General features: G+C 47.0%; 1 protein-coding gene across 2 annotated transcripts in view; it reads left to right on the forward strand.

Moving 5' to 3' along the window:
• Positions 1–375: 375 nt before the first annotated feature.
• LOC146208539 (potassium voltage-gated channel protein Shaw-like) overlaps positions 376–10,671 on the forward strand; it is a 113,767-nt gene continuing 103,471 nt past the window's right edge. The window contains exon 1 of one of the 2 annotated variants that reach the window (XM_084594576.1): positions 376–767. The gene's annotated coding sequence lies outside the window, so the exon portion shown is untranslated. The remainder of the gene's footprint in view (positions 768–10,671) is intronic. The other variant, XM_084594584.1, reaches the window with a different exon arrangement.

Genomic DNA, 10,671 nt, shown 5'->3' on the forward strand with positions numbered 1-10,671 from the left:
ATAAACGTTGCGAAATCTTTTAAATTTCGGCGGCTGCAAATCTGCTGGTAATAAGTCCTCAAAAAACAAAAACAAAAACGACCAAACGTTCCAGATACGTCGTCGAAGTAGCGATTTTTTTTTTTTTTTTTTTTTTTTTTTTTATCGGGCAGTTGTCAGGAGTCCTTTTAAACCTTGCCTCGAGCGCTATTTGGGTAGGGATGTTGAAATAACCAGTTGTTTGCGGCGCATATTCGGTGCGCATTGTGTGCAGCTGTCGAGTCTCTCAAGTGCGGGTAGAAGAGGCAGAAAGCTCGCAGCGCGCACTCAGCATCACAGATGGCGCTCCGGGGCTACGCGCCTATTTGACGTCAAAAGATTAAGCATCCTTTGTGAAGCCGGTCGCCCTCTCTGCCCCGCCAAGTATGTAACCTTTCGTCGGCTGTAGCTTGGGGAGCGAGTATACGGGCCACGCAAAGCGTTGCACGCGAAGACATTTATCGATGCCGTCTGTAAGCAGCGTGGTGTTGCCGACGACCTGGCGCCTTGCGCGTTGGCACCATCGACACAAAATCACTCGAGAGCTGCGTCATGCGTTGCTCCAATTCCCAACAGGACTGCGCCAGCGCTTCGGCAAGTGATCGCGGCTGATTGGCGACGAGCTGAGCAGTAAATATTCCCGCAAGTGATACGTGGGGGAGGAGATGCGTTGACCGTTGTTCTGGAGGGTCCAGCGAAGAGTCGGATTTCGTGCGCAGTGTGACGCACTCTTTACGGCGAGTGTACGGGTAAGCCGGGAATCTTTCAATTAACTCTTCTCTCGCGCACGGAAGAGCACTCGTAACTGATGACTTAATTCAATGAGGTGTAACTCGCAGTGGGGCGTAGCTGAATGCTTGTACTTTTTTGAGGCAACACTAGATGTTAACATGAAGCTTGGTATATATGAGGCTGATTTCAATAGATTTTTCGGTTTACGTGGCTGAAACTAACTGAATTAGGCGTAAGAAACCCTGGTCTTTTGCGGACCGCACAGTTCTCCAAACATAAACAGATACAGGCTCACTTCTTTTTTTTTTTGTACTTTGATGTGCGCTTAATTATTGCACGCTTATTCGTCGCTGTTGTTTCTATTTTTATCTATTTCCATTCAGAAAAAGGATGGGAGATAAGGGGAAAGTTCCGTAAAACAGCTTGGAAGCCCTCTACTCCAATACAGGGATAGCATGAGAGATCACAAAGACGCATGCAGTTATATGTAACAACGAAAATGTACATTACAATCAACCATTAAATGCTTAAAAATGAGTGGGTTGGGATACAACGTCTCACTTTGACACATATTTGAGGATATCTTTGTACTACGCATATACTATGACTTCTGAACCTGCTGAAGAAAACACAGCTCAAAGAAAATATAATTCGAGGAGCTGAATGTGGATACTCATTATTAGTTCGCAAATGTTAGCGCTATCTTTAATCCCTTCGCAAAATGCAATTCTGGCTGGCGTTTCACTTCATTTTGGGGTACAAAAAAATACATCCATATAATCGGGGCAGAAAGAATCCCAAGAACAAATGTACAGGAAAACACTGAATGGTGAAAGGAACCGATATAAAAAAAATTTAATCAAACTTGCATGCACTGATGTAGACATTGGAATTGGTTGAAAAAAAAAAAAAATCGTGGTCTAAGTTATTATAGTTAGGTTCAAATTATTGATTCAGAATTATCAGACTATTAATTATCAAATCATTACCTGTGGGAGGTTTCCCACAACTCTTGTTTTGGGACCTCCTGCCGAATGAAGTAATTGAGAATGTGTGCATAGAAATGCAGATAAAGACTGACAGGTTGATTAAAAAAAAAAAAAAAAAACTTTTGGTATCGTGTGCTGCTCCAACTCACTAGCCGTAGTGAATTTTCGTTCTATACACAAAAAATTTGAGCGATCAGCTTCGAGAAATCCCCAGACGGAAAGACAGCTCACCTTCAGTGCTAGCTAGCACAAAAGCAGATTATCTGTCACGGGACAATGACGCAGTACAGATATATAAGTTGTCACTGTACTCGTACCCACTCTTCGATATTAATTAAACTCCATAATTAAGGCTCCGCCGTGTCGGCGCAGTGGTTGTGGCGTCGAATTCCGTGCCGGAGGATGTGGGATCGAATCCCGGCAGCGGCGACCGCTTTTCGATGGAGGCGAAAAGCAAGGCGCCCGTGTGATGTGCGATGTCAGTGCACGTTAAAGAACCCCAGGTGATCGAAATTTCCGGAGCCCTCCCTTATGAGGTTCGCCCACTTTAGACAATTGCTGCCGTTATCACCACTTCGGGTCCAGATTGGAGTCTCGCAGGAATTTTAGAAGACGACAAGACTCATCTCTACTTGACTGACTGCCGCTTGGGTAAACAGTGTCTTGATGGAAACCGCGTAGCACTCCTGCCCTTTTCAGGGAAGCGAGCAAGATACACCCTTCTGCATTGTTGGTTGTTTGGTTTGGTTTGTGGGGTTTAACGTCCCAAAGCAACTCAGGCTATGAGAGACGCCGTAGTGGAGGACGCCGGAAATTTCAACTGTGTAAGCTGGACGGCACACGAGATAATACTCTTCTACTGATGCTGACAGTTGGGCGCTTGCTTTCACGTGGTTGAAATCATCTGAATACGCCACAATACAGATTTTGCACAAAGTAGCGTCTCGCACAACACAGGACGGTTACACACTTGCTCGTTATTCGCTCAGTACTTGTTTAGTGATAAAAACCATGTCTAAATGACTTAAACCTCAGCTCCTTGCTCCAGTTAATTTTGACCACATGGGATTGACAAGCCGAAGAGGCGTGCAAAGTTTTTGAGTGAACAAATATACTAATGTGTTCCTCTGTAAGTAATATTGATTTTGGATTCGTTCCTTAGATTTAGTTCTGCGAATAACTAACAGACTGGCTTACAACAGGAATGTTGATATTGACTTATAATTATTCAAATGTGTCGCTTCTAACCAAGTTGTAAGCTGAGCAATATTTGTAGTCAGTGCAAATGGTGGTCGGTCGTTCTAAACATAGGCACGGTAACGGCATATTCAAGGCTCACATGCATTGAGCCGTGGCTTGTCGGAGCTAGGTGTCAATGCGTCTACTGATTTTCCATCGACAGTCACGCGATATATATTTGATTTCGGAATGCAGCAACACATAAAGTTTTCCAATTTCGTGCATTTTTAATTAATGAAGGAGCAGCACCAGTTGATATGCGTCTGCGGTGCACAAAATATAAACGCAAGGTTGTGTGAAAGCGCGTCCACGAAAAAAGAAGAGACTGTTGAAAATGGGAACACGAACCACGGGCGCTTATTTATGAAACAGCAGCAATGCTTCGAAGTCATCGCACCAATATCAATGAATATAAATGCGACCACTTTTTAAGTTCCTACAAAAGTGTATTCATTGCTAAACCTCTGCAACAAATTTGGCAAAAAACGTAGCTTAAGAGAACTTCTTGTTAAGCTAGTTGGTGTCTATTCATTATAAATTAAAGGCGCCAAAACAACACGCACACACACAAGAAAAAAACGCCTGGGAGTGAAAAGCATTTGCAGAAAATTCTGCGCGCCGGTGACGAGAAACCGATCGAGTGACGTGTTTTGCGGAATTCTGGTCGCATCTGTAACAGTATATTCTGGCTGTCATATTTCTCACGGTGTTTATTACTGAATTATATGGATCGCGCACATGCTCTTATTTTTGCGATGAATCATATTCCGCCTCGTGAATTTAAAATAAAAACTGCAGGCTTAGAAATAAAAAAATAGACATATTAGACGGAGTCGAAGAATTGCAGCTATGCCGCTATAAGCACCCGAAGGAGCGGCGCAGATTCCAAAAATATCTCGGGTCCCAGAACGTGGCTGCCAGCGCTCTGGGGTAACCAGAACTAGGTTGATGGTCTAAAACTTTAACAATTTCAATTGCTGAAATAGCTGGCTTTTATATGACGTATACATAATAGAACGAGAGTTTGTAAACCCGCGCAATGCCAAGACGCTCTTTTGCGTCTTGGTATTCCGTCTTCGTCTGCATCTTTGCGTCTTCGCCTGCACGAGTGTGTGCAAATGGCCTCTATAATGTCTCCAATAGGCACATGGTTGCCGAACCGAAGACTCAATGAACACTATTTCATTTTATATAAAATTCGCTCTCCGATGAACAACGATTCACATTTAATAACATCAGACATTATCACGGTAATAATCATACTATGGAATTGTCGCAATAGCATATCAAAAAGCGAAGTGCATGCATTTTGTTGCTTTTGGCACCTGTTGGAATGATCGAAACCAATGACAATTAGTGACCAGGAAACTGCCCTTTGGCAACTTTTCCCGCTCCAAAAGCATTTTATTGCTCTACCTAGTCCACGTCTGATGGAACAGAGTCATGGCTTCCGCTGAACAACATCGCGCCGCAAGGACTCGTTTCCCTCGTTTATGGGCAAGTCTAGGAGCGAACGCTAGGGGGAATTGGCGAAGTGGGCACGGTCCCGCACGTACAGAGCCTTTTTAAAATGTTATTCACCTAAAGAGGAAGGGGGGGGGGGGGGGGGGAGTCTTCAATATAAAATGTTTCGTTATGTAGGGGTATGTGTAATGGGGAAGTGAGAAAAAGTCGGTCCCCTTCCCAGTATTGCTTGTTGCGTCACTCCTCCAGGGTTTACATTAATCGATTAGGCCCATTCATACATACAGATAATGTAACAACAATACACTGCACGATCATGTGTTTATGACCATCTCTTTACTGTTTCTTGCTTCAGGGCTCCTATTGGTCCGACCTTCCAGTTTATCGTTCAGCCCACATCCATTTTTTGTGTCCCTTCCCAGACCCCACCCCGTCCGTCCGTAAACAGGTTACATTTCCTTTGATGGCCATTCCCTCGCGGTTTCGCGCACAGCGACCTCCGGCACGGGCGGCCTACGCTCTCTTCACCGCTTTCCCAGGGCGACCGTGAAATCTACGCGTTTTACGACGGTGGGCCCCTCGGCACCGCGGTGTCCCTCTTTCCGCAAGCCTCCCTTCCAGCTGCATGGTCGTGTATGCAGCATGGCCAGCGCGTTCGCAAGCGTTAGCTCGGTAATACGCGGTAAATCCGTCGTCCCAAAAGCCTATCTGCCAAATGAGACGAGATATATGGCCGACCTCGCCGACTACCGTGGTATATATATATATATATATATATATATATATATATATATATATATATATATATATATATATATATATATATATATCAAAGTCTGCGAGTCGAAGTAAACGTGGGGGAGGATTTTTTTTTTGTTTTACGTTTGTTGTTGATATTGACAAGAATAGAGTTTTATGGTGATTTTAGGGAGAAAGAATAATAAATGCAAAGCAGAAGGAAAAACAACGCGCCGTTGGTATATATATGTATGTATATATATATATATATATATATATATATATATATATATATATATATATATATATATATATATATATATATATATATATATATATATATATATTGTAGTGTGGTAATCTTCATCGATATAACCACTGACATGCGTCGCGTGCTGCCGCTCTCAAGGACGAAGAAGTTGTTCGCTGCCTTGCTCTTTCGCCACGCCTGACGCTTCGCTGCGAGTCTCCCCTGAGCGGCTGGAATCATCTGGGTTCACCGAATAAACACACCCCTACAATTGGTGCAGGTGCTGCTGGGTACGTTCCCGTCCACCCTGGAACTAAGAAGCCGCACGTTACCCTCTGCTTCCAGCATGCCGGACGACACTGCCACGACATCGTCGCCCCTCCCAACCACCGTGCTGTGTTCTGGAGCTCTACGGCAGCGTGATCCGTGCTTCTTCAGTGGCACAGCCGACCAGGACGTCGACGATTGGTTGGCGGCATATGAGCGCGTCAGTAGCTACAACAGATGGGACGACGCTATCAAGCTAAGCAACGTAATCTTTTATCTGACTGACGTGGCGAACCTCTGGTTTCGCAACCATGAGGCAGACCTGCCATCTTGGTCTGCATTTAAAAAGAATTTTGCAGAAGTGTTCGGCCGCCCTGCAGTTCGCAAGCTCCGGGCAGAACAACGCTTGCGTGAGCGCACTCAGCAAGTCGATGAGTCGTTCACTAGTTATATAGAGGACATCGTGGACCTATGCAAGCGTGTCGATCCGCTAATGACTGAAGCGGATAAGATCGAGAACATCATGAAAGGCATCTCTGACGACGCGTGCCAAATGCTCTGGGTAAAAAATCCTGCCACGGTGAGTGACGTGATCAAGCTTTGCCAGAGCTACGACGTGCTTCGTAAGAAGCGCGCTTCTACCCGGCGGTCCGGTGTTAGAGACGACGCCATCTCTACACTTGCGCTGGGCGGTTCTACCCCATCAGAGGACAGCCCTTTACTTCAGCAAATCAAAGCCTTCGTTCGAGAAGAGGTCGCCCGCCAGCTATCGCTGGTCCCTCAGTTACAGGATAGTGGCCGCCTTGTTCCTGACATGGCTCCGTCTTTGGCCCCTACCATACGGCGTGCCGTTCAAGATCACATCGCTGACGTCCTTCCTCCCAGCTCCATGCTCCCGCCCAGCCCTGTGCTGCCGCCCAGCCCCGTGCCAGCGCAAGTAACGGCACCACTGACTTACGCCCAAGTTGCGGCCAGGCCGCTCATGCCATCAGCATCTCTTTCCTACCAGGCCGCTCCTTCCAACCTTCCTTCGCCTTTGCCTGGGTCTGCATTCCATGTCCCTATTCCAAGGGTACGCCAACGCCCTACGAACCCTTGGCGTACCGCGGACAACCGACCAATCTGCTACTCTTGCGGGCTGCCGGGCCATGTCGCACGCCTTTGCCGCCAACGCCTTCCACCTTCTCGACCTGAACTATGGAACTACTCCTACAATACAGACCAGCCCTCGCCGAGAAATCCGCCCAGTTCCGAATTTGTATCTCGTGACAATCAAACGTACACAACTCGCCGATCACCTTCCCCTCGTCGCCGTTCCCCGTCCCCACTCCGACGTTCTACCGGCACCGTTGAGGGAAACTAACAGTCGCAGTTCCCGGGGCAAGAACTGCGCTTGGTTCGAACTCTTCAAGTCCTCGGTGTTCTCCCACTAACGTAATTCAAGTGTTTGTCGACGGCGTCGCAGTACTCGCTCTAGTCGACACGGGCGCTGCCGTATCAGTCATCAGTGAAGCTCTTTGCCGTCGTCTTCGTAAGGTGACCACCGCACTTTCCGACTTTTCGCTTCGCACCGCCTCATCACAGCGCATTCATCCCTCAGCGGCGTGCACGGCCCGTGTTCTCATCGAAGACGTCTTATACACCATCGAGTTTATACACCATCGAGTTCCCGCTCGCCATTGCCTAGAGATAATTCGTCTGACCACGTCTGTGCCTACGATTTGTCGACTCTTACAACTATCGACATGGCTACCGAGCAGCGGAATGACCCCTGGATCAATGCACTTTTGAATTTTCTCTCAAGTCCTACTGCCGGTCATTCATCCAAAGCGCTCGTCCGCCAAGCACACCACTTCTCCATTCGTGACGGTCTTCTCTATCGCCGCAATTATTTGCTTGATGGACGGAAGTGGCTTCTAGTCATCCCGCGTCATCTCCGCGCCGACATTTGTGCTGCGTACCATGGTGACCCACAATGTGCTCACGGTGGCGTATTGAAAACCTACACGCGCCTACGTCTGCGATTTTACTGGCGTGGAATGTACCGCTTCGTTAGACATTTCGTGCGCGCTTGCGAATCTTGTCAACGCCGAAAAACTCCTCAGAAGTCCTCTGTTTCGTTGCAGCCATTACCCTGCCCTGCTCGTCCGTTTGACCGCGTTGGCATAGATCTCTATGGCCCTCTTCCGACTACTCCTGCTGGAAACCGGTGGATTATTGTGGCAGTAGACCATCTGACTCGCTACACTGAAACATCACCGTTACCCTCTGCCTCTGCAAGAGACGTTGCTTTGTTCATTCTCAACAACTTGATTCTTCGCCACGGGACTCCGAAGGAACTGCTCAGTGACCGCGGACGCGTTTTCTTGTGCGACGCTCTCGAGGCCCTACTGAAAGAATGTCGCATCATTCATCGCACCGCTACTTCTTACCACCCTCAGACGAATGGCCTGACAGAACGCTTCAACCGTACTCTGAGTGACATGCTGGCCATGTACGTCAACGACGCTCATTCCAACTGGGACCACGTTCTTCCCTTCGTAACCTACGCGTACAACACTGCGATACAGACCACCACTGGATTCTCTCCCTTTTTTCTTCTTTACGGGCGCGAGCCAACCTGCACAATGGACGCGCTTTTTCCCTACCGCCCTGATGTTTCTGAATCGACGCCACTCTCGGACGCCGCCCAGTACGCAGAAGAATGCCGTCAGCTCGCTCGTTCGCTTACAAAGGAAAATCAGTGGCAACAAAAACACCATCGTGACACTGGTGAGGCGCCTTCATATGCGCCCAACTCCCTGGTGTGGCTCTGGGTTCCTGCCACAACCGCCGGCCTGTCAAAGAAGCTTCTTGCTCGGTATCACGGTCCATACCGAGTCCTTCAAAAAACATCTCCTGTGAACTACGTAGTTGAGCCCGTTACGCCATCTGCGGACTTGCGTCGCCGTGGACGCGAAATAGTTCATGTGGACCGAATCAAGCCCTACTACGATCCGTCTGTCCTTTCGGCACCATGAGTCGCCAGGATGGCTCCTTCTCTGCCCGGGGGGAAACTGTAGTGTGGTAATCTTCATCGATATAACCACTGACATGCGTCGCGTGCTGCCGCTCTCAAGGACGAAGAAGTTGTTCGCTGCCTTGCTCTTTCGCCACGCCTGACGCTTCGCTGCGAGTCTCCCCTGAGCGGCTGGAATCATCTGGGTTCACCGAATAAACACACCCCTACAATATATATATATATATATATATATATATATATATATATATATATATATATATATATATATATATATATATATATATATATATATATATATATATATATATATATATATAATGTCCCGTGTAAACCGCCTCCAGCGTGCGGCCTCTAACGACGCCGGTTCGCTCGACTATCGCCGCATTCACGGTGTAGGGTGCGGAGGGGATACTACTCTGAATCGAAGCCGCGTGGCCAGCACATCGCCTCGCGGTGAAGCAACATGTAAGTAAACATTGAGCAGAGAGAGAGAGAGAGACCGAGACATTGTTTACTTACTCCTCGCCCAGGAGAGCGCAGGCCATCCCCTCTCATCTTTGTAGCGCAGATTTTTTTTTCCTTGGTTCGAGTTTTTTTTTTTTTTGTGTGTGTGTGGGCGTTATATAAACAGCCTGTGGTCAGTTCGTAGCTATTATGCTGGTCCTCATGGCTGTCGTTTCACGGTAGCAAGCCGACTTTATTGTTATTGTGCCTCTAGATTTGAAGAGATTGCTGACAGCTTGATGTCATGAGCTTGACGCGCAGGACCACTCCATCTCCATTATACAGCACTTCTTTGTATGCGCTAGATGATCAAACACACATTCTATGGGGTTGTACATGCGAAGCAGTCTTCCGACTGTCTGCTTCGTTGGCCAATTTGCATGGGCGGGAGACAAGCCCTTCTCAAGAAGGCTGCTTACCAGCAGTTGGAATTCAGTTCCAGTACAGTAACACGGGAACGTTGAGATTGGATTACCTCACAATACGTCATGTGAGCGAAGGGATATCTTATGTGTCTTCCGCTATGGCGTATGTAGTTTACTGAAATGCTGTTGATCTATCAGTGATGACAGAAGTAAGCGTGGAAGCAAAAAATGAATGTAGGTACAACTGAAACGAACAGCTCTATATCATTTGCATTACATTCCCTTTTTTTTGCAAAACTCCACACAGGTTTTAGAAGCACCCTTTTAAAAGCGCAGCTCTAGGGCGTCCGATTCTGGTTTGAGCGCGTTGGCCTAACCGATGAGCAGGTATAATAAAAGATTGACAGGGGAGCTGCACAGAACAACAGCTTCAGGGCCGTTCCCAGGGACGGCACCATAGTGTCATGCCCGTTACCCCATGACCATGCTTACATCTACTCTCGATGACGAGAGGAGCCGCGATTTTTATTTATTTATTGAGGTTACCGCTAAAGACCATGCAGAGGAGAATATTACACAGGAAGCGAAGCGGCGGGGGGGGGGGGGGGGGGGGAGGGGCGGAACCTTATTAAAATTGGCCGCTATATATTTCAGAAGAACAAGCCCAACAAAAACATCATTTAAACAGGCATAGCCTGAAACGAAGGAAAAAATGAAGAACATCATGGACAAAATGTTATCCATATTTCTGTCGCAGCGAAATATCTCTCGGAGGTTTTCATGTCAATATCTGTAGCAATGTCCGGTGGCAAGATATTCATTCAATGATAGCATAAGGTATGAAGAAATCCGTGTACGGCGGTGAATGGCACTTATGCATTGAACTTTGAAATGATCACCTTCTGGAAAGATGATGAGGCGACTTGAATAAATCATTGCGAAGTAATGTATGCTTTAAAGCTCATAAAAAGTGTTAAACGTGCATGTTGGCAACGCTGTGATAAATCTTCCTGTTCAGCATATTTTTAGGGCTGTAACGCTTGGTAAAGGTTATTAGTCAGAACATATAAATCGCACAGCATG

Source organism: Amblyomma maculatum, chromosome 1 (assembly GCF_055883805.1).
Source record: "Amblyomma maculatum isolate TAMU_Amacu chromosome 1, ASM5588380v1, whole genome shotgun sequence".
NCBI lineage: Eukaryota > Metazoa > Arthropoda > Arachnida > Ixodida > Ixodidae > Amblyomma > Amblyomma maculatum.